Below are 25,026 nucleotides of genomic sequence, written 5' to 3' on the forward strand. Positions count from 1 at the left end.
TTTGTCATTTGAGAAAATGAAGTAGCTCTGTTTATATTCAGTTTTTCTCTTTTGATTGGGCGTGTGTATTTAAACACAGGTTTTACATGTTTTCTACTAGGTTTATTCTCAGCACAAATTTTATGTATTTGTTAGTATTTGAGTAATATTTTATATTATAAATTATGTTTACCATTTAATTTATGAATATGTTGGGTTCTTCTTAACATTATCTAGACCAGAAACTTCTGATAAATTTTTTGAAAAACTTCTCTTTATCTACATGTTGATTGTCTTTCTACAGTTATTGTTATCAAATTGCATTATTCTCTAAAATTCTTTTTATCAACCAAGTTGTCAGATATATTTACATAGCGTTGGTTTAAAAAAACTTATTATTTTTAACTTACTGGTTTGATTTTCTATAATTCTGCTGTTTCTGCCTGTTACTTTTCTCAGATACCACACATATTTCCTTTGTTGCTAACTTTAGTTGTAAATTAGATATTAAGACTTAATTAAGTATAATGTTTTCTCTAGTTTCTGATAGACAATATTAGTCAAGTAAATTTAATGAATACTACATTTTTATCAAATAGTTTTCGATTTCATGGTCTACTGACAGAGTTTTATGATATACATTTTAAAATACACTAATGTGATCTATTTAAGATAGATAGAAAGATGATAGATAGATAGATAGATAGATAGATAGATAGATAGATAGAAAGAAAGAAAGATAGATAGATAGATAGATAGATAGATAGATAGATAGATAGATAGATAGATAGATATCCCAGTGTTTAAATGCTCTTGCAAACCTGAGATAAATCATATTTGGAATAACGTATTCTTTTTAAGTACAAGTTGTATAATCCATTTTATATGTGCGATTTAGCTTATACTTTCCTTCTCTCATTTTTGTCTTTTGTTGTTGAAATTGAATTATACTAGGCTCATAATGAGGTGGAAATATTTTCATATATTTTATTTAATGAGGATAATTCATATAATATATGACATCTATGGTTTTTAAATGTTTGCAGAATTCCTAAGTTAAATAATTTCAAATTGTTATTTTTTGTAAGGTAAATGTTTGAATAAATTTTTGTTTTCAATTATTCTCAGTTTATTTCTATTTCCTAAATATTTCCTGTTTCATATTTTCTTAGAAAATCTGTCATTTCAGAAAACAATGAAATTCATCTGATTCCTGTAACAATAGTATCTCTAAAATAAATGACTAAACAATAAATACTACTTATAATTATTTATACAATAAATCATTAAATACATATACCATTTCTTTACTTTTTGTCTCTAATATCTTTTATTTCTATCTTATCTGTATTTTCTGAATTGTATTTGCCAATTACTTTCCTGTCATCATTGATCTTATTAATATACTGGCATTGATTTTTGTTCATTTTCCTTTGTTTCGGTAAGTTACAGTTTATCTTTACTAATTTTTTTTTATTTAATCTTATTATTCTGAATTCTTTTTTATTTGATTTGGGAACTTAAAATTTGTTAATATTTACTTTTCTTTTTTGAATAAACATATATAAAGCTGTATACTTCATTTAATGTAACATTTTAGCTGTATTTTATAGTCACTTTAAATCTAATGCTGTTATTGGTAAATTTTATTGTCATCTGTGACTCCTTCTAGGTTCAGTAATTATTTAAATTATATTTTTAGAACTTCTTATTAGACAAATATGTTAGCTATATATTCTTAATTTCCGGTGATTTTGCTTTGTGGTCAGAGAATGTATTTCATGTCACTTGTTCTTTATGTAATTGCATTAATACTTGCATTAATACAATTAATACTTGTATTAATATTTAAAATATGTGTGAAAAGATCAATCAAACTATGATATGCAATAGGTCTCTCTATATTTAGTAAATCATGCTTACTATTGATATTATATAACTAATGTATATATGCTTTTTTTCTTGTTGTATTAGCTTTGGGAAGAAACTTGTGGATTTTTCTTAATGTTTTTATACTTCTAGCAATTTGGAGGATTTAAATTTAAAAATATTTTAGCTACTTTCATTTTCACAATTTCTTCCTGACAGACTTTTTGATAAATATGAGATACTCTTTTTTGTATTTATTAATGGTTCTTACCATAAGTTATTTGTGTCTAAAATTAGTGGTTCCATCATGTCTTTATTTTGTTACAATTTGCCTCATGAATGTTTTCCCCCTTTTGTAATTTCATCTCTTGGTGGAAGGCAAGTGGAGCCAGCCTGTCACATGGCAACAGAGGAAGCAGGAGACAGAGAAAGAGGTGCCAGGCTCTTTTAAACAATCAGATCTCATGGGAACTAGCAGACCCAGAACTCACACATTATTGTAAGGATGGCAGCAAGCCGTTCATGAGGAATGTGTCCCCATGACCCAAATACCTCTCACCAGCCCCACCTCCAACACAGGAGATCAAAGTTTAAAATGAGATTTGGAGGTGACAAACATCCCGACTATATTAGTAGCCATACAAGGAAAGTGAAAGAAGGTAAATTTCATGTCTGGTCAGCGACCTGGGTTAATAATCCTAAACTTTTTAGACAACCATACATTCCATATACATCTTGTCCTCTGACAATACCATATTTTGTCAGAGATACTTATCTACTAGGGTGAGCCAAGTCTTTCTTTACTGGATATAGGATTGCTAGGTGCCATCCCAGTCAGTCTCCTGGTTTCCAGACAGAATCTTCCTTAGCTACATCTTACAAACAACCTGATTTTTCCTTAGTTACTGGGTTTAACCATCCCTATCTCTTACTCACCTATTGATTCAGTGGCCTGGGGAGCCCAAGATGCAGAAGGGAAAATTTATACTTGAAATTAGGACTGTCAAACCTTTCAAGCTCAAAGTTTTTATAATTTTAAGCAAAAATTATTTGTATTATAACAATGAGAGGGAATGCTGATACCAGGCCCAAGCATAAAGCAGATCTATGATTTTACCTTTCAATAAGTCATTGGGATCTTTTAATGAGGACATAGACTCAGGTGACCACCGTTGATCTTTGCTTTGTAATCATGATCTCATCTAAGCCCTCTCCTTAAGTATGGGCAGGACCTGAGACATGATTCTAACCCCTATAACATGACAAAGATGTTACAATGAGAATTCTGTGATTATGTTACATTATATAATACATGTACATAATACATATACATATGCTACATAATACATACGTTACATTACATAATACATGTACATAATACATCTTATTATTAGACTCACTCACTCTAGAGATCCTCTGTGCTTACTTGATGGAGAAAACAGCCATGTTGAGGAAGTCTATGTAGAAAAGAAGTGCCAGTGACCTCTAGGACCTCTAGAAGTGTGGGTGAGAGTGTCATCCAAGACCTGAAGACATCATGTGGGAAGTCAAAGCATCCTCCAAATGAAAGCCACGAAGAAGCCAGAGTCCTCAATTCTAGAGACACACTAAAATGACTTTTCCAAAAAATGGATGTGCTTGGGTGCGTATTGTTTCACGAGCCTTCAGACTAGAATGTAGTCTGGCCAACAACTTTATTGCAGCCTTCTGAGACTATGATCAGAGAACCCAAGCCATCAGAGAACCGATTTCTGAACTACTGGCCTACAGAAATTAGTTGTTTAAAGTGGATAAGTCTATAGTCATCCATTACTATTAATAGCAAACTAATTAAGGTACTGGTTTATTGATTGAGGTAGAAGTGATGCAACAGCAAAAATAAGTACCAAGGGGATTAAGTAACATTTCCATGTGATTTACTTCTAGACCTGTTCACTCTTTTTCAGATATACCATTTGTATGTAACGATGGAATGCTGATGTACATAATTTATTTTATGATTTTTGAGAGGCATAGTCAGTTAATGGGTTCACAGTTGATTCCTAGTCCCCATTCTCTCTTAGGAGATGACTCTCAGACGGAGAATGTTTATTGGAAGTTAAAGTATAATTGCGCTTCCATACATTGGCTTTCTGGGCTCTAAATCTTCAATTGGGCTAGCTAGAGAATCAATGGATCATTCCTTTTAGTCATTAATATTTCTACTACTATTTGATCTTCTGCCTCCTAAAGCCAAAGTAGCAGAACACCGTGTCCAAAACCTCAGACCTAAAGCAGAGGCTTCTCTTGCTTTGGACCTGAGGCAAAACAAGTAGACCAATGAGTTTATCGGTAAATTGGTAGATGGAGAACACTTACATTTGACAGGCAATGTCTTCAATAAAAGGACCTATCAAAACGTATGCCTTTTTCTTACTGTAAAACTGTGCAATCACCATAGAAAACAGTATTGCAGTTCTTCACAACATTAAAGTAGAGCTATCATGTAATTCAGTGATTCCACTTCTGTGTATATATCCAAAAGAACGGAAATCAGGATCTTAAAGAGACATATGCACTCCTATGTATATTGCAGTATTTTCTTCAGTAGTCAAGATATGGAAACAACCTAAATGTTTATTGACAGAATAATAAATAAAGAATATGTGATATATATATATATATATATAAAAGAATGTGCGATATGTGTATAAAAGAAATTATATATTATTATATTTTATATTATGTTATACATTTATATATTTATATTAATACAATATAAATACGTTTATATAATATGTGATGTGTTTATATAATATAAATATTATTTATATTATGTGTTTATGTAATATAAATAATATTATTTATATTAATAGAAACAGAGAGTAAAGTGGTGACTTCCAGTGGCCAGAAGGGAGAGAAAAACGAGAAGTAACTGTTTAATGGACGTAAGTATTTAGTTATGCAAGGTGAACATGTTCTAGACATCTGCTGTGCAACATCGTACCTATAGTTACCAAATACTGCACTGTACATTCAAAAATTTGATGAAAGATATATCTTACCTTGAATATGTTTACCAAAATATTAACTGATTAATTAAAAATAAAAAAGAAAAAAATTTGAATAAAATAAAAATTAATTGTATTATTTATTCATTTATTTTTGAGACAGAGTCTCACTCTGTAGCCCAGGCTGGAGTGCAGCGGCTTGATATTGTCTCACTGTAACCTCTGCCTACCAGTTTCAAGTGATTCTCATGCCTCAGCCTCCAGAGTAGCTGGGACTACAGACATGCGCCACCACATCCAGCTAATTTTTGTACTTTTAGTAGAGACGGGGTTTCATCATATTGACCAGGTTGGTCTCGAACACCTGACCTCAGGTGATCCACCTACCTTTGCCTTCCAAAGTGCTGGGATTACAGACATGAGTCTTTGTGCCAGCCAAAACAAAAAAAAAGAATAAAATAAGGACTTTTCATAAAGGCAATTTCTTAACACAGTCAAACTTATATACTTATTTTCACTAATGTCATAGGCCACTTAAAGTTTGTAAGATTTATCTCCTACCCTCTGACAATGAAGACATCTAGCATACTGGCTGTTTTTTGCCCTCTACATTTAATAATCACAATATCACATATGGAAAAGTGTGTTGGTATATGCATCATCAAGGTAATTAAAGTTCTTCCTAAGTATATGGAAAAGGAGAGTTGTGATTCTTCTGTAACAAAACATTGAAGTGAAGCTTTTCTCCCCTTTAGCAGAACAGAAACAAGTTTGTATTTCCCTAATAATGTTGCTTTTTTTACAAAGTGTTATGGGAAGTTGACAGCTTCATACTAAGTTTCATGGGATATGTGGATTTTCTGATGTAAAAATATCACATCTGGAGTATCAGCTTCAATTATCTTCATTGCCTGATTATATTAGTGATAATCTAGTTATTGTCTGAAATCCATCTGGCATTTTTATCTTCCAAATAAATTAATTTGTAATATAATGGAATCTCTACTCTTTAATGTTTCAATTTTTTCTATTTTTTATTTTTATTTTTTTTAAAAACGGAGTCTCGCTCTATCACCATGCTGAAGTGCAGTGGTACGATCTTGGCTCACTGCAACCTCTGCAGCCTCTGACTACCTGGTTCAAGCGATTCTCCTGCCTCAGCCTCCTGAGTAGCTGGGTTTATAGGGACGTGCTACCGCGCATGGCTAATTTTTGTATTTTTAGTAGAGACGGGGTTTTGCCATGTTGGCCAGGATGGTCTCAATCTGCTGACCTCGTGATCCACACGCATTGACCTCCCAAAGTGCTGGGAGTACAGGCATGAGCTACTGCATCTGGCCTATTTCAAGTTTTGAATGTGATGGTGATATCTGAAAGTTCCTTAGGAATGCAGTATAGCTTTTTGTGTAGCACTGTGTTAGGTGCCTGGTGATAGTTCAACTGACACATTTTTTCTTAATACACCTGACTCTGTGTGAGTCAAGACCTCAATATGAGAACTGTGACAGTTTCTGAATATATCTTTTCCAACTATGTATTCTGAGACTGAAGAAATAATAAGTTTAGCCCGTCCATCTAATGAAACACACTAGGGTATGGATGTGAGCAAATATACAATTTATTACCTGGCTTTCAAAGGTTTAGTCTCTGTCTGGTGGATATTGTGGCATTATAGGATTGTGAGGTACTTACTTCAATTCAGGGATCATATTTAATAACTACTGGAATGTTTTTGGTATTTTTCATTTTCCAATATCTAATGCTTGCAAAAAGCATGGATAAATATTTCCATTATGGACCTGCAGCAATTTTACAGCATTCTTTCTTAAAGAGTCCAGCCTTACAATCAGTGAAGCCTCTGAATTTCTGAACTAATTTAAATAAAATAACTTGCAGAGAGAGCATAATAATATATGATGACTCAATACAGATTTCTACACAAAAGATCTGTATATTTTCTAATTAAATAGACAAAGTAATAACTCAGTGGACTGCTCAACTGTTTCATACATGATACCTTCACACATTCATACCTCATGATCAATTTTTTTTACCTCCAGAGTTGTATGTACACTCGTAAATCAACACTCTACCCTTAGAATCATAACTGGAGCCACCAAATTTTGGGGGGTAAAATACCAGATTGTAAATAATAGAGTAGTCTTTGGGAGTGTGGGGTATATGGTCTCTGTCATAATCACTTGACTTTGTTGTTGTGAAAAGAAACCAAAAATAGATAATGCATAATCAAATGAATGCAGCTGTATTACAATAAAACTGCCTTTATCCTTAAAAGGTGACCAGCTTAACTGGGCTACTAGCAGGGATCTATAGTGACACTAGTGTCTGCATTGTCTTTGTACAATGTTGATAACAGATACCAAAGAGCTCAATTCAGTACTGTCATCAGAGTCTATAGTTTGCTTAGCAGAGAGCTTTAAAAGTTCACTATAGGTTTTCTTGTCAGTGAATGTCTTAAAATGTCATAATGGTTTGGCCTTGATAGATTCACTGCATAATTGCCATATATATTACTATTTTTAAAAAAAAATCCTCTACATTATTCCTGAGAAATATTAGCATTACAGATTCTAGAACTCCTATTAATAGAGGCTTACATTAACCCCTAAAAGAATTAGATCCTCACCTTTGGATTCTTTGTAAATAGAATCATACCAATTCATTTCACCCAGTTCAACCTTAATCTGACACCCTTTGAATCTTTTCCTATAGGTATTCCCAAGGTACTTTTCCATATGTATTAGCACAATATTATAATTTATTTGATGTGTGATATATCTTGTAAGTACAGAACTTGTGATTTTCCCTTTGGGCCTAAATAGAAGGAGGAAGCCTGGAGAGAATAAAGCATGGGAGGACAGGTCCTAAGGAAAAATAGGCATCATATTGCAAAGCATCTGCTCCTGGTAAAATCCTGGTGAGGATTTTGAAGAGATTTGCTTCAAGAGTAGGCAAGTTTCCTCATTGGGGGAGTTGATGCTTCTGCAATCAAAGAAGACTTAAGGAAAAGTTCAAGTTTCTTGGCTTTGATCATGCCCTCTAATTGTCTCCAAGTCTCAGAGGTCCACTCCTACCCAACCAGGCCTCATTCATAGCATACTTTTATGATCTTGTGTAGTAAACAGGCATTATGTTGTATATCACAATTAGATTTAGGATGGGATTCTTCCATGTGTTTGTCCTGATGCTACTAGAGATAAAATATATTTTAGGTCATAAAAGCTTCCCAGTTCTTTATCTGTGCCTTGAGTTTGGAGTCATAGGCCTGAAGCTTTTCATTGATCCTTTGTACATTCTCAAGCCCAGCCTACACGCTTTATAACTTCCATTATTGCTAAAGCATTTTTTAAAACATCTAGTTAATGACCCACATCTTTGTCTTTGATCAGCTCTATATTCCATGTCTCTACTTTGGATATTTTGAATAAATGTGATCTCTATATTTCTCAAACATGTTAGGCTTTCAAATTCCCATTCTGATGTCAGTATCTTGGGGTCATCCCTAGTACCAAACACTCAAATCGGAAAATTTATTTACATTTCCTCAATGTAAAATGCATTTACATTGAGGAAATTCATCATGGTTGTTTCCATTGAACATAATGAATGAAGAAATTATTTACCTAGGTATTGCAGTATTTGGGGAACAAATTAAATAATAAGGCATCCAGTTGAGAAAGGTGGAGTCCATTACTACTTCTAGGCCTGAAGGGAGAAGGGGAAGAAATAATATACCTGGAATTCACAGTCAGCATGGCAACATGAGTGACTGTGCTGCACGGACTAGCTCTTGGAGGAATATATGAAGGGAAAGTGCCATATGAGTAAGGGAATAGGAAAAATAATACACCGACCTCTTTTTCATTCTTCATTGTTCAGACATGTGTCTAGAGTCCTGAGCTAAACAATCCAGGAGTGACCAACCTGGAGATTCATTCCTTATCTATGAGGAACCCCATCCAATCCCATGGAATGCAGGCTGTACAGGGGATGAAGGCCCTACCTTTGGAGTTAAATGAAAGTTGCCAGGTGGAGATTATTAGGTGAAGAGTGCTAAGCGAAAATGCTATGTAAACTGCATGCTGTTTACAAGCATTGGTGGTTCTGCTATATATCTCCCTGCCACTGGACTATTCTTGCTTGTAAGTTCCCCTCGATAAACCCTATATCATTCATTGATTCTCGGTCTCTTCTTCAGCCTCTAGAACATAGTGTTATTCCTATTGAAGTCAATAGGGATCCAACATGACATTCATTCAATATAAGATTGAAAAAGTATATATGTATATATAGGCAAATAAATAGTGGTAGTTGCCACTAAAAATAGGTCTGCTAATGACAGTTTAATTTTTTTCTGAGATAATTTGCTCATCAATATTATTTTAAAATTTCAGCTGAGTTACTGACACTCTAAGAAAGATATGTGTTTTTTTTTCGCCTCTGCAGCAAATGTATATAGAGAGTAAAAAAATAAAAACATATTATCTCATATTGACTATATGCCTGTCTTCACTAATTTAAGTAATTCATTTTATATCGTATTTTGTGAGTTGTCTTTCAATGACATATTGGATCAAAGGAAGAACTTTAGTATAAGAATAAGGTAGTCTAAATGTAGTTCTTGGTTCAGCCTTTCACTAATAATATTCCTTTAGCTGGTTTATTTTATTATTTTTATTATTATTCTTATTATTATACTTTAAGTTCTAGGGTACATGTGCACAACGTGCAGGTTTGTTACATATGTATATATGCGCCATGTTGGTGTGCTGCACCCATTAGCTCGTCATTTGCATTAGGTATATCTCCTAATTCTATCCCTTCCCACTTCCCCTACCCCACGACAGGGCCCGGTGTGTGATGTTCCCCTTCCTGTGTCCGAGCGTTCTCACTGTTCAATTCCCAACTATGAGTGAGAACATGCAGTGTTTGGTTTTCTGTTCTTGCTATAGTTTACTGAGAATTATGGTTTCCAGCTGCATCCATGTCCCTACAAAGGATATAAACTCATCCTTTTTTAAGACTATACTTTCAGGGATCATTTCTATAGTTTGTTATTAGCTGGTTTCTTTACCTTTTGGAATGATCAAGTAAAATAAGGAAAGATAAAGGATCAATCTGTATCCAGAAGTATTGACTTGAATTCCAGACTAATTATTTTCTAGTTTTATGGTCTCATATGATTTTTTTTTTTGGTCTTTTGAGTTTTGGTCTCCTCATCTACAAAGTAGATTGTGGTAACATCAACCATCCACTTATACTCTAAATCTAGCTGAGGCACATATTTCTCCACACAGGTCTCTTTCTATTTACACAATCTGTGTACAAATTCAGGTGGTTCAGCTTCCTTTCTTGATTCAGAGCCCAAATTATTATATTATGTCAGCACTTACCAGTTAGTTCTTATGTTTCTCTTTTGATCTTTCATTCCTAGAATGTCAGCCCTGAGAGTAGGCACTCAATACATTTGTGGTGAATTAAACCGAATGGATTATTAGAAAAAAAATGACACAGATATTTAAATTATAAAATAACATAAATTTAAAATAATTTAGTAAAATGAAGTGTTTCAGTAGATTTCAAAGTTTCTGGCCAGGACATATATTAATATTCTATGTCAGTGATTCTCAAACTTGAGCATCCAACAGAAACTTCTAGAGGGCTTGATTCAGTAGGTCTGAGGTGGTGCCTAGTACTTTGCATTCCTAGCAAGTTCACAGGTAATGTTGATGCTCAAGGACAACTTCAAGAACTATAGCTTTAATATTAACAAAATGGAAAGTACATTTTGTGCAGAAGTGGGTAAAATAGTTTAAAATAATCTGTATATAAGACCTTATTCTTTATAATGATAAATTCTCCTATCATGTTTACCTCTGGCTCTCACCTGAGTGACTTCATAGAATGAGTTGAGGAGGACTCTCTCCACCTCAAATTTTTTGGAATAGCTTTAGTAGGAATGTTCCTCTTTGCACATCTGGTAGAATTTGGCTATGAATCCATCTGGTCCCAGGATTTTTTTTTTTTTTTTTTTTTTTTTTGGTTGGTAGGCTATTTATTACTGACTCAATTTCAGAGCTCATTATTGGTCTGTTCAGGGATTCAGTCAATGCATATGTCCAGGAGTTTATCCATTTTTTCTACCTTTTCTAGTTTGTGTGCATATAGATGTTCATAGTAGTCTTTAATGGTTATTTATATTTATTGGGGTCAGTACTAATGTCTCTTGTGTCATTTCTGATTGTGTTTATTTAGATCTTCTCTCTTTTGTTCTTTATTAGTCTAGCTAGCAATTTGTTGTTGTTGTTGTTGTTTTCAAAGAACCAACCAACTCCTAGATCTGTTCTTTTGTATGCTTTTTATTTCGTGTGTGTGTGTGTATGTGTGTGTGTGTGTGTGTGTGTGTGTCTATATTCTTCAATTCAGCTCTGATTTGGGTTGTTTCTTGTCTTCTGCTAGCCTTTGGGTTGGGTTGCTCTTGTTTTTGTAGTTCTCCAAGTTGTGATGTTACGTTGTTAATTTGAGATCTTTCTAACTTTTACATATGGGTGCTTAGTGTTATAAATTTTCCTATTAACAATGCCTTAGCTGTGTCCCAGAGATTCTAGTATATTGTATCTTTATTCTCATTACTTTCAAATAACTTCTTCATTTCTGTTTTAATTTCCTAATTTACTCAAGAATCTTTCAGAAGCATGTTGTTTAATATCCATGTAATTGTATGACTTTGAGCAATTTTCTTGACTTTCATTTCTATTTTAATGTCCTATGGTCTGAGAGAGTGGTTGGTATGATTTCAGTTTTTTTGAGTTTGTTGAGGGTTGTTTTACGTCCAATTGCATGGTTGACTTTAGAGCATGTACCATGTGGCAACAAAAAGCATATATTCTGTCATCTTTGAGTGGAGAGTTCTGGAGATGTTTATTAGGTACATTTTGTCAATTGTTGAGTTCAGGTCCTGAATCTCTTTGTTCATTTTCTGCCTCAGTGATCTGTCTAACACTGTCAGTGGGGTGTTGAAGTCTCCCATCATTAGTATGTGTGAATCTAAGACTCTATGAACTTGTTTTGTGAATCACTGCTCCTGTTAGGTCCTCTTGTTCAACTGAACTCTTTACCATTATGTAATGCCCTTCTGTGCCTTGTTTGAGCTTTGTTGGTTTAAAGACTTTTGTGTTTGAAATTAGGATTAGGACTCCTTTTTTTTTTTTCTGTTTTCCATTTGCTTAGTAGATTATTCTTCATCCCTTTATTTTGAGACTATGCATGTCATTGCAGATGAGATGGGTCTCTTCAAGAGAGCATACCCTTGGCTCTTGCTTTTATATCCAGCTTGCCACTCTTTGCCTTTTAATTGGAACATTTATCCCATTTACATTCAAGGGTAGTATTGATATGTGTGGATTTTATCCAGGCATTGTGTTGTTAGCTGGTTATTATGCAGACTTCCCTGTGTAGTTGCTTTATAAGGTCACTGTCTGTGTACTTAAGTGTGTTTCATAGTGACTGGTAATGGTCTTTCCATATTTAGTGCTGCTTTCAGGAGCTCTTGTAAGGCAATTCTGTTGGTAGCAAATTCCCTCAGCATTTGCTTGTCTATAAAGGATCTTATTTATCCTTTGCTTATGAAGCTTAGTTTAGCCAGATATGAAATTGTTAGTTGGAATTTATTTTCTTTAAGAATGTTGAATATAGGCCTCAAATCTCCTCCTCTAGCTTGTAGGGTTTCTGCTGACTGAGTAGTCAGTCAAGAGAAAGAAGTAAAAGGCATCCAAATAGGAAGTGAGGAAGTCAAACTATCCATTTGCAAATTACATGTTTCGATATCTAGAAAAACCCATAGACTCTGTCTCAAAGTTCCTTGAGCTTATAAGCAACTTCAGCAAAGCTTCAGAATACAAAATCAATACACAAAAATCAGTAGCATTCCTATACACTAACAGCACCCATGCCAAGAGTCAAATCAGGAAGGCTATCTCATTCACAGTTGCCAAGAAAATACCTAGAAATACAGCTAACCGGGGTGGTGAAAGATCTCTACAATGAGAATTACAAAACACTCCTCAAAGAAATCATAAATTACATAAACAAATAGAAGAATATTTCATATCCTTGAATAAGAAGAATCAATATTATTAAAAAAGCCATACTGTCCAAACCAATTTATAGATTCGATGCTATTCCCATCAAACTACCAATGATATTCTTCACAGAACTAAAAAAACTAATTGTCAAGTTCATGTGGAACCAAGGAGCCCGAATACCGAAAACTATCCTAAGCAAAAAGCACAAACTAGAGGAATCATGCTGCCTGACTTCAAGCTGTACTACAATGCTATAGTAAGCAAAACAACATGGTACTAGTACAAAAAGAGACATATAGACCAATGGAACAGAATAGAGCCATGAAATAAAGCCACATACCTACAACCATGATTTTTCACAAAGATGACAAAAACAAGCAAAGTGAAAAGGACTCCCTATTCAATGAACGGTGCTGGGATAACTGGATAGCTACATGCAGAAAACTGACACCGGGCCCCTTCCTTACACTATATACAAAAACCATCTCAAGATGGATTAAAGACTTAAATGTAAAGCATAAAGCTATAAAAATTCTGAAAGATAACCTAGAAAATACTATTTTGGACACAGAAACTCTCATGATTAAAATGCTAAAAGCAATTTCAACAAAAGCAAAAACTGACAAATGAGATCTAATTAAACAGCCTCTGCACAGCAAAAGAAGCTATCAACAAAACAAACAACCTACAGAATTGGAGAAAATATTTGCAAATTATACATCTGACAAAAGGACAAAAGCTCTAATATCCACAATCTATAAGGAACATAAACACACATGCAAAAAGCAAACAACACCATTAAAAAGTGGACAAAGACATGAAGACACTTTTCAAAGGAAGACATACTTGCAGCCAATACCCTTATGAAAAAATGTTCAACATCACTAATCATTAGAGAAATACTAATAAAAATCACAATGAGATATTATCTCACACCAATCAAAATGGCTATTACTAAAAAGTCAAAAAATAACACATGCTAGCCAGGTTGCAGAGGAAAGGGAATGCTTATACTCTACTGGTGAGGAGTGTAAATTACTTCATCCATTGTAGAAGACAGTGTGGTGATGCCTCAAATAACTAAAAATTGAACTCCCATTCAACCCAGCAATTCCACTACTGAGTACATACCCAAAGGAATATGAATTATTCTACCATAAAAACACGTGTATGCATATGCTTATTTCAGCACTATTCACAATAGCAAAGACATGGAGGCAACCTAAATGCCTAATGACCATAGGCTGGTTAAAGACAATGTGGTACAGACACGCCATGAAATACTATGCAACCCTAAAAAAGAAAGAGATTATGTCCTTGAAGGAACATGGATGGAACTGTAGGCCATTATTCTTAGCAAACTAACACAGAAAGAGAAAACCAAACACCACCACCACACAGTCTCACTTATAAGTAGGAGCTAAGTAATGCGAACACATGGACAGAAACAGAACAACAGACACTGGGGCCAACTTGAGGGTGTAGGGTGGGAGGAAGGAAAGGTTCCACTCCCCACACACAAAAAAATGCTATTTAGTATTATGCTTGTACCTGGGTGACAAAATAACCTGTACACAAAACCCTCGAGTCACAAGTTCACCTCTATAACCTGACCATGTACCACTGAAACTAAAATAAAAAATAAATTTAAAAAAAAGAAAATTGAAATAAAACACAGTCTTTGCACTTGTTTGTAAGTAGCAGTTTATTCTACTTAATGTATCTTTTCATAGTAAATTTTATTTTAGTTCCATTATTCTGAAACTTTTGTATTAAGGATACCTATACATGTGTAAATATCTATATGTATATTACCCATATTGTTATACCTATTTATGTTTCTATTTTTATCTGTATATTTTACTCTAAGAGTCATTCATATACATTTCAAAGAGAATCAAAACAAATCTTTAGTGTAAAAAATCACGACAGTTGTTATCATTAGGTACAACAATGGAAAAGTGTTATTTAGTAGTCCTTCTTTCATTCCTTCCGACCTTCTTTACTTCCACTGTCCCTCCTTCCCTCTTTCCCTTTAATCCACCCTCCCTTCCTTTTCACTTCCTTTTTTCTTTCCTTTGACCTAGATTAAAGTTACTTAAATGTTTCTTTTTTGTGATACTTCACCGGGAAAGCAGAAAAAAGCTGATTTTTATTGAATAGCTGAAAATATAAAGGATATTAAGTTCATTTGTAATTTTCAGTATCTGTTTTGAGGTTCTACTGAGTTTATCTCTCCAAAGTGATTGCTAGAAGAAAATAGTTTTCTTTTGTTATTGCATCAGAGAATGTATAGAGCAATACTCATAGCTCAAAGAGTTTCTGCCTTAGAAAGAAAATAACTACTTTTTTTACTGTATTCTGGTTTATTTGAGAACAGAAGTAGTACCATGGGTTTAATTAGTATTTTTATTGTAGTCAGAGATACGTTGCGAATGGCGAACTCAAATAGAGCAAATATGTTTCATTTCCGGCAAACACTAAGGTATTTTAAAGGAAATTGGTATTTTAGATGATATATAAGAAATATTTTATAATAATTTCAGATAGTTTGGTGTACAGCTATATTTGTATAAACATATATTTTATCTTGTTATTCATGATCTAAAAAAAGTACAGTTAATTTATCATAAAATATTATTTACTGTTGGATATCTAATACAAAAACTTCTTGCCTATTATGAAAATATCACTACTATAATAATCATTAAGTTAGAATCTCATCAATTTTGAATATTAATGTTTACAAATAATAAGTATGTCAGAAGTTTAGGTTATTAAACACATCAAGTATCTTAACATCACTTCAATTTCTTTTCCTTTGATTTCCTGTCCCCCCAACACTAAGTCATCTCTAAGAGTATAGAATTATGTAAGCAAAACTTTGGTAGGAAAAATATTTTTCTGAATATACATATTTGGATAACATTCAAAATATCTTACCAAACATCAACGTATCTTATTTTCATAATTGAACATTTTTTGGCAACATTCCATAAGAACAAAACAAGTAGCAGAATATAATTAGCATAGTTGTCTAAATTTATGGTAATTACATGTTGAAGTAAGAATAGTTTAATATCAACTATAGAGTGAGATTCACTTGACATTCAAATTTTTTTTTTGTTTTTAATTGATACATCGTAATTGTACATATTTCTGGAGTACGGTGTGATATTTCCATATATGTATACAACATGCAATAATAAAATAAGGACAATTAACATATCCATCACTTCAAACACTTGTCATTTCTTTGTGATGAGAACATTCAAAAACCTCTCTTCTTGCTATTTTGAAATATGCAATAAATTACTATTAACTTGGTCACCCTACTGTGCAACAGAACAACAGAACTTATTCCTCTGACTAACTTTGTATCAATTGATCAATCTCTTCCCATTCTCCTCTCCCGACATTCTCCTCATCCTCTGGTAACCACTATTCTACTCTTATATGACACCAACTTCTTTAGATTCTACACATGAGTGAGAACATAGTAACATTGATCCTTCAGTACTTGGTTTATTTTACTTAAAGTAATATCCTCCAGGAGATCCTATTACTATTACTAGTAATCACTATTACTATTAATCACTATTAGTAGTAATCACTATAACTATTAATCACTATTAATAGTAATTAGTATTACTAGTAATAAAGTAATATCCTGGAGCATATTACTTTAATAGTATTCCACACAATGAAATATTATTCATCAATAAAAAACAATGAAATTCTGTAATTTGCTACATGAATGACCCTGGAGGATATTACTTTAAATAAAAAAAAATATATGTGTGTGTATATATATACACACACACACTTATATATACACACACACACAATGGAATACTATGTATACATATATACACACACATAAGATATATATATAATATACATATATATATGTAATCACATTTTTGTTTATCCATTCAGACTTTGATGAACACTTAGGCTGATTAGCAATTTTGCCTATTGTTAATAGTGCTGTAATAAAATGGGGTTGCAGATATATTTTCAACGTACTCATCTCATTTCCTTTGGGCATATACCCTGTAGTGGAATTGCTGGATCATATGATAGTCTGTTTTTTCTTAAGAGTCTCCATACTGATCTATAATGGCTGTACTAATTTACATTCCCACCAATGTAATATAAGAGTTTCCCTTTCTTCATATTCTCACCAGTATTTGTTATAGTTCCTTTTTGATAACAACCATTCTAACAGTTATAAGGTGATATTTTATTGTGATTTTGATTTGCATTTATCTGATGATTAATGAAGTTGAGCATTTTTCATTGTTCTTCATATATCTATTGGCCATTTGCATGTCTTCTATTGAGAAATATCTATTCAGTTCTTTTGCCTATTTCAAATTCAGATTGGTTTTTTCTTTCTTTCTTTTTTTTCTTTTTTTTTTTTTTTTTTGCTATTGACTTGCTTGAGTTTCTTATGTATTCTGAATGTTATCCCCTTGTCAGGTGCATAGTTTGCAAATATTTTCTCCCACACGGTAAGCTGTCTCTTCACTTTTTGATTGTTCTTTTCTTGTACAGAGGTTTTGTTGTTGTTGTTGTTTGCTTGTTTGTTTGTTTGTTTTGAGATAGAGTCTTGCTCTGTCACTCAGTCTGGAGTGCAATGGTGCAATCTCGGCTCACTTCAAACTCTGCCTCCTAGGTTCAAGTAATTCTCCCTGACTCAGCCTCCTGAGTAGCTGGTATTACAGGCACCCGCCACCATGCCCGGCTACTTTTTGTATTTTTTTTTTGGTACAGACCAGGTTTCGCCATGTTGGCCAGGCTGGTCTTGAACTCCTGACCTTATGTGATCTGCCCACCTTGGCCTCCCAAAGTGCTGGGATTACAAGTGTGAGTCACCACGCCTGGCCTGCACAGAAGTTTTTAGGTTGATATAAACATGAAGTGGCATTGTTTGGGGTAATATTCGAGGTCCCTTGCCTCATGCCAAGGAAATCAAGTACATAGACACACATGGAGTCAAGTTTAGAGTGGAGGTTTAATAGGAAAATGAAAGAGAAAAGAGAATAACTGTCTCTCCTGAAGAGATAGAGGAGTGCCCAAGTGGGTCTTCCAGTTTGTGGTGAAATGCACAGGTTTTGTAGACTAGCTATAGGAGGCGGTATCTGATTTACATAGGGCCCAAAGATTGGTTGGGCCAGGTGTGACATTCACCTAGCTCAAAGAGGCTGGCTGCCCCACCCTAATCTTTTATTATGCAAATAGGTTTTCTATCTGGTAGGCATCATGTTGTCTGCTCCTTACTGTACACGTGGTTGGCAATGAAAACGGAAGATGGAGTTGCCATGCTGAACATGCCTGGCCTCTAGGTAGCCTTTTCCTGTTGTCATGGTTGCCAACATTCACCTGGGCAAGCTTCCAGCTTGCTTATCTGTGTCTGCAGCTCGATTTTACAGGCTGCTTTTTTTCGGAAAAGAAATGATTTGGGGGCTGCTTTTTATCAAAAGGGAAACCTTACCAACAACATCCTTACCCTCACTATCTGCCTAAATAATTTCTTTCTAACTCCTATACCATTCCTGCTTGTCTATTTTTACATATATTTCCTGTGCTTTTGAGATCTCATCCAAAAAAGTCCTTGCCCAGATCAATGTCATGAACGATTTCGCTATGTTTTCCTCCAGTAATGTTATAGTTTTAGGTCTTACATTTAAGACTTTGTCTATTTTTAGTTGATTTTAAGTAGTGAGAGATAGGGATGTTGTTTCACTCTTCTGCATGTGAATACCCGGTTTTCCAAGCATCATGTATTGTGGGATCTATGTGCCTTTATCAAAAATCAGTTGGCCATAAATGCATAGATTTATTTATTGGTTTTCTAGTCTGTTCGATTGGTCTATGTATCTATTTTTATGCCTGTACCATGCTGTGTTGGTTAATATTGCTTTGTAGCATAGCTCATTTTATTTATTTATTTTTGAAATACGGGCTTGCTGTGTCACCAAGGCTAGAGTGCAGTGATGTGAGTACAGGTCATTGCCGACTCTAACTCCTTGTCTCAAGTGACCCTCCTGCCATAGCTGCTGATGAAGATAGGATTCCAGGAGTTTACAGGAGTTTACCATCATACACAGCTTTTGTTTTCTTTTCTTCTTCTTCCTTTTTTTTTTTTTTTTTTTTTGTAAAGAAGGCGTCTCACATTGTTGTCAGGCTGGTCTCAAACTCCTGGCTTCAAGAAATCTTCCTGCTTTGACCACCCAAAGTGCTAGGACTACAGGTGGGAACCACCACACCGAGCACAGTATATTTTAAAGTCAGGTAGTGTAACGCCTCCAGCTAGTTTATTTATTTATTTTTTTACTCAAAATGGCTTTGGATATTTGGGATCATTTCCACATAAATTTCATACAAATTTCAAGATTGCTTTCAGCATTATTTGAAAAATGTCATTAGTAATTTGATAGTGATTTTATTGAATCTGCAGATCACTGGAGGTGGTATGAGCATTAAAATAATTATTATTCTAACTAATGAACATAGGATAACTTTTCATTTGTTAATCTCCTCTTCAATTGCTTTCATCAGTATTTTGTAGTTTTCATTGTAGGAATCTTGCACCCTCTGTACTATCTTCATATTTAGGGTCTTTAAAATAGATGTTATAAATGTGATTACTTTATTGATTTCTTTTTCAGATAGTTTGCTGTTGAGTAATGATTTTTACATTTTGATTTTATATCTTGAAACTTTACTGAATTTATTTATTATTTCCAACAGATTTTAGGTGGACTCTATAAGGTTTTCTACATATAAAATCATCATCTGTAAACACAGACAATTTAATTTTTCCCTTTTCAGTTTGAATATCCTTTCTTTTCATGCCTAAATGCTCTGGTGAGGATTTCCACTGTGAAAATTTTTATATCATCTTGCTAAATTGACCCCTGTATCATCATATAATGACCATCTTTGTATTGTCTTCCCTTTTGTCTTAAAGTCTATTTTATCTGATATAACTATTAGAGTTGGTCCTGTTTTTTTTCGGTTTCTAGTTTTATAAGTGTATCCATTCAGCTAATCCCTGTCTTTTAATTGAATAATTTAATTTATTTTCGTTAAAGGTAATTATGGACAGGGAAGAATTTACTACTGCCATTGTGCTTGTTGTTTTCTGGTTGCTTGGTAGATTCTTTCTTACTTTGTTCTCTCTTTCAGTCTTCCTTTGAGGTTAAGTGATTTTTCTCTAGTACTATGTTTTGATTTATTGCTCTTTATTTATTATTATTATTATTACTATTATTATTTTAGAGACGTAGTCTTGCTCTGTTGCCCCGGCTGAAGTGGAGTGGTGCAGTCTTGGTTCACTGCACCCTCCTTTTGGGTTCAAGCAATTCTCCTGTCTCAGTCTCCTAATTAGCTGGGACTACGGGCGCAAGGCACCACGCCTGGCTAATTTTTTAGTATTTTTAGCAGATACAGGGTTTCAGCGTATTGCTCAGGCTGGTCTCGAACTCCTGAGCTCAGGTAATCTGCCCATCTTGGCCTCCCAAAGTACTAGCATTACAGGTGTGAGCCATCGCGCCTGGCCGCTTTTTATTGTTAATGTATCTATTATAGGCTTTTGCTTTTTAGTTACCATAAGGGTTACAAAATACACCTTATGATAACAAGTTATTTTAAACTGATAACAACTTAACTTTCATTGCAAAGTAAAGAAACAAGCAAAAACACTGTACACTTTATTCTCTCCCAACACTTAAAACTTTTTTGTCACTGTTCACATATTGATATTGCCTATTTCTGAAAAAAAAAAATAGTTATTATTTTAATAGTATCCTCTTTTAATCTTTTTATTCTAAAGATATATGTGGTTTATCTACCATAATTACAGTTTCAGAATCACAATCACGTTCACATTCTTTTGGTTTGAAGAACTCTTGCTAGCATTTTTTTAGATGTATTTTATTTTTATTTGGGGAACTTTTTGAACTTTGAATTTTTGAACTTCGAATTTTTTGTAAAAATGACTCCATGTTGTTTAAAATAGTGTGTGTCTGACACAAAATATGTGAGCATTTTTTAAACAGTAGAAAATGACAAATGTTCAATTTCCTACTACTCAGAAATATTTTTTAAAATTAAAATACATATATCTCTAATGCAAATATAATCCAAATATATATATATATATATATATATATATATAGCCTGAAATACACACTAAATTTGCTGGACTCAAAAAAATAGTTAAATTTTTTCACTTAAATAAAGTCATCTTTTACTATATTCAGGTCTTTGCCTAAGAACTATGTATGTAAGAGTGATTTCTTTATCTGATATTGCAAAATGTTCTTTAAAATATTTTTTCTTGGCCTGGCATGGTGACTCACGCCTGTAATCCCAGCACTCTGGGAGGCCGAGGCAGGCAGATCACAAGGTCAGGAGATCAAGACCATCCTGGCTAACACGGTGAAACCCCATCTCTACTAAAAATACAAAAAAATTAGCCAGGCGTGGTGGTGGGCACCTGTAGTCCCAGCTACTCGGGAGACTGAGGCAGGAGAATGGCATAAATCCGGAAGTCAGAGCTTGCAGTGAACCGAGATCGCACCACTGCACTCCAGCCTGGGTGACACAGCAAGACTCCAACTCAAAAAAAAATGTATATATACACACATATACACACACACTTATTGTAATATATATTATATAAAAATATTAATATATATATTATATATATTTTTGAGATGGAATTTGGTCATATATATATATATATTTGACCCTTATATATATAGGGGTTAAAACAAAAGCTAACCCTTATCACTTAGAAAAAAAAAAAAAAACTGCTTTCAAATGTATTTTGCCATTTTCGTTAATCTCTTAGTCACTCACATTAAAAAAGAAAAAAACAAAAAACAAAACAAAAAAAACTAGCCATCCAGAAATTCTTGTTTGCAATTAATATATCTTATGTATTTAAATGATTTTAAAAGTATTTTATTTACTATATTTAGTGTAATCTTTAGTATTGTCATAATGGACAAAATTGTGCTGCCAGAGAAATAGAAGTATGTATGTATTCTGTTTACAGCAGTTATTTTACGTTTTGTTTCTCATGAGCTCTGGAAACTACTTAATATTCAAAAATTACAAATTACGCCACAAATATTTACTAAATCTGTGTGCCAGACATTCTGTTAGGTTTTGGGATATAAATTCTATTGCTTGTTTATTTAGAGGTAGCAATTCGAACACCACATTTGTGTGGTCTACGGAAACTAAAGCGAAAAGTAAACAAAAACACATAACAAACTTAAATTAGTATCTGACCAAAGTATCTTGTCATAAAATATTTTTATGCATTTATTCAACTAATAGTTTTTGAACTCCCAGAATGTTTGACATGGCAGAGATGTATTTAAACCTATATACTACATGTTAGGGTAACCTCACCTCCCCTCCACCAAGCAGTAAGGATTGAGATAAGGATTTCCCCTCAGCACCACACAATATACTTATGTAACAAATGCACATATACCCCCGACTCTATTTTCAAAAGTAAAAATAAAAAACAGTACACTGAAAAAAAAAAAAATAAGGCCTTCCTAAGATAGCGATATTTAAACTGAATTCTGAAGGAGTAGTTAGCCATGGGAATGTCAATGTGTTGTGCACATTCCAGGTACACAAAAATGTGTGTGTGTGGAATGCTATAGAAGAAAGTGGTGTTGCGTCCGGAATTGGTGGGTTCTTGGTCTCACTGACTTCAAGAATGAAGCCGTGGACCCTCGCTGTGACTGTTTCCGTTCTTAAACATGGTGTGTCCGGAGTTTGTTCCTTCAGACGTTCAGATGTGTCTGGAGCTTCTTCCTTCCGGTGGGTTTGTAGTCTCGCTGACAGCAGTGAAGCTGCAAACCTGTGTGGTGAGTGTTACAGCTCTTAAAGAAGGCGTGTCTGGAGTTGTTCATTCTTCCCGGTGGGTTTGTGGTCTCGCTGGCTTCAGGAGTGAAACTGCAGACCTTCACAGTGAGTGTTACAGCTCATAAACGCAGCGTGGACCCAAAACAGTGAGCAGCAGCAAGAATTATTGCAAAGAGCAAAACAACAAACCTTCCACAGTTTGGAAGCAGACCTGAGTGGGTTGCCACTGCTGACTCCAGCAGCCTGCTTTTATTCCCTTATCTGACCCCTCCCACATCCTGCTGATTGGTCCATTTTACAGAGAGCAGATTGGTCCGTTTTGACGGAGTGCCGATTGGTGCATTTACAATCCCTGAGCTAGACACAGAGTGCTAGATGGAAAAGTTCTCCAAGTTCCCACTAGGTTAGCTAGACACAGAGTTAGCTATATACAGAGTACCAATTGGTGTGTTTACAAACCCTGAGCTAGACACAGAGTGCTGATTGGTGTGTTTACAATCCCTTAGCTAGAGGTAAAATTTCCCCAAGTCCCCACCAGACTCAGGAGTCCAGCTGGCTTCACCCAGTGGATCCCGCACCTGAGCTGCAGGCAGAGTTGCCTGCCAGTCGTGCCACGTGCACCCGTACTCCTCAGCTCTTGGGCGGTTGATAGGACCAGGCTTCATGGAGCAGGGGGCAGTGCCCCTCAGGGAGGCTTGGGCTGCAGGGGAGCCCACTGCTGGGCGTTGGGGGGAAGGGGGGCTCGGACAAGGCGGGCTGCAGGTCCTGAGCCCTGCCCCACAAGGAGGCAGCTGAGGCCCGTCAAAAACTCCAGGGCAGTGCCGGCCCACCGACACCCTCTGCAGCTGCTGGCCCGGGTGCTAAACTCCTCACTGCCCTGGGCGGGTGGCTACCGCCCACCCACTCCCTGTGCAGAGCCCCCCAAGTCTGTGCCCGTGCCCACTGGAACTCCCGCTGGACTGTGAACGCGAGGGGCAGCTCCGGTTCCCACCCATGCCTCCCCCACCACACCTCTCTGCAAGCAGAGGGAGGAGGCTCCCGCCTCCGCCAGCCCAGAGAGGGGCTTCCACACTGCTGCGGCGTGCTGAAGCACTCCTCAAGCTCCGCCAGAGTGGACCTGAGGCCGAGGAGGCGCTGAGAGTGAGGGCTGTTAGCACATTGTCACCTCTCAGTATGACGCATTGCAGAAACTGGAATTATTTAGTGTAGCTAAAATTAGAGCTTGGTTTGAAGGATCATACAAATTGTAGAAAGCATCAGATCATACAGGAACTTACAATGTGTGATATGGATTTATGAACAAGAAGCCATTGAAGACTGAGGAACTGGTTGGCAATGGGAAGAAATAATAACAATTTTAGATTTGCACTCAGTAGGTAGGTCGTAAAGTAAGAAAAAAAAAAGATGAGTAATTATTTGTTTTATATATATATTTTTTCTTATTAGTAAACAATCTATTATTGCAGAAATAAATATTTCCTTGAGAAAGTAACTAAATTATTTCTGATTCCAATATTGTTTAACAAAGAAATAGGGAAACAGGTTTCATCTCAGAATCGTTTGGTACAGCGAGAGTAAAGAATATTGAGTCCTGAACTGTTTAGAAGAGGAACAGTAAAGTATGTTGGTCAGTTCTCAGCAGTTAATGAGAGGAAATTAAAATAAATGCTAAAGATAGTCACAAGAAAGGCACTAATGTCCTTGTTAAGAGTAGTTCCGTTAGATGGGCAGTTATGGAAATCAAATTGCAATAGATTAAGGCGTATTAGGAGGGTCAGGAACTGAAGTTCAGACGTGAAGACAATTCTTTCAAGACATGTGGGTATTGAAGGAAATGAAATAGTATACCTATGGTTTGAGGAGTTCAAGAGATCAAAACAACTTTATTCATTTTATTTTTATACATGTTAGGTTGAAGAAGGCAAACATGTCTTTAAATTTGATAAGAGGAAGTCATATTGCACTTTTAAAATTGCATTTCTTGTAACTTCAAGGTTTGTATTATTGGACCAAAATAAAGACAAATGTTAGAGTTTCAGATCATTGTATTAGGGACTCTTAGATTGGAAAGAGACTACAGTTTGTTTTTTTTTTTTTTCAATTGATATACAAAATTGGACAAAACAATGAAATAATCCACTGCCTGGTTTTTATTTAACACCTATAGAAAACATGATAAA

General features: G+C 34.8%; 1 protein-coding gene and 1 pseudogene across 2 annotated transcripts in view; both read left to right on the forward strand.

Moving 5' to 3' along the window:
* The window catches only part of LOC105489954 (kelch like family member 1), a 437,149-nt gene that overhangs the window by 125,980 nt on the left and 286,143 nt on the right, over positions 1-25,026 (forward strand). The gene's annotated exons all lie outside the window — the stretch shown is intronic.
* Positions 9,879-9,981, forward strand: LOC112428055 (small nucleolar RNA U3; annotated as a pseudogene).

The sequence above is a fragment of the Macaca nemestrina genome, chromosome 16, assembly GCF_043159975.1.
Source record: "Macaca nemestrina isolate mMacNem1 chromosome 16, mMacNem.hap1, whole genome shotgun sequence".
Classification (NCBI taxonomy): domain Eukaryota; kingdom Metazoa; phylum Chordata; class Mammalia; order Primates; family Cercopithecidae; genus Macaca; species Macaca nemestrina.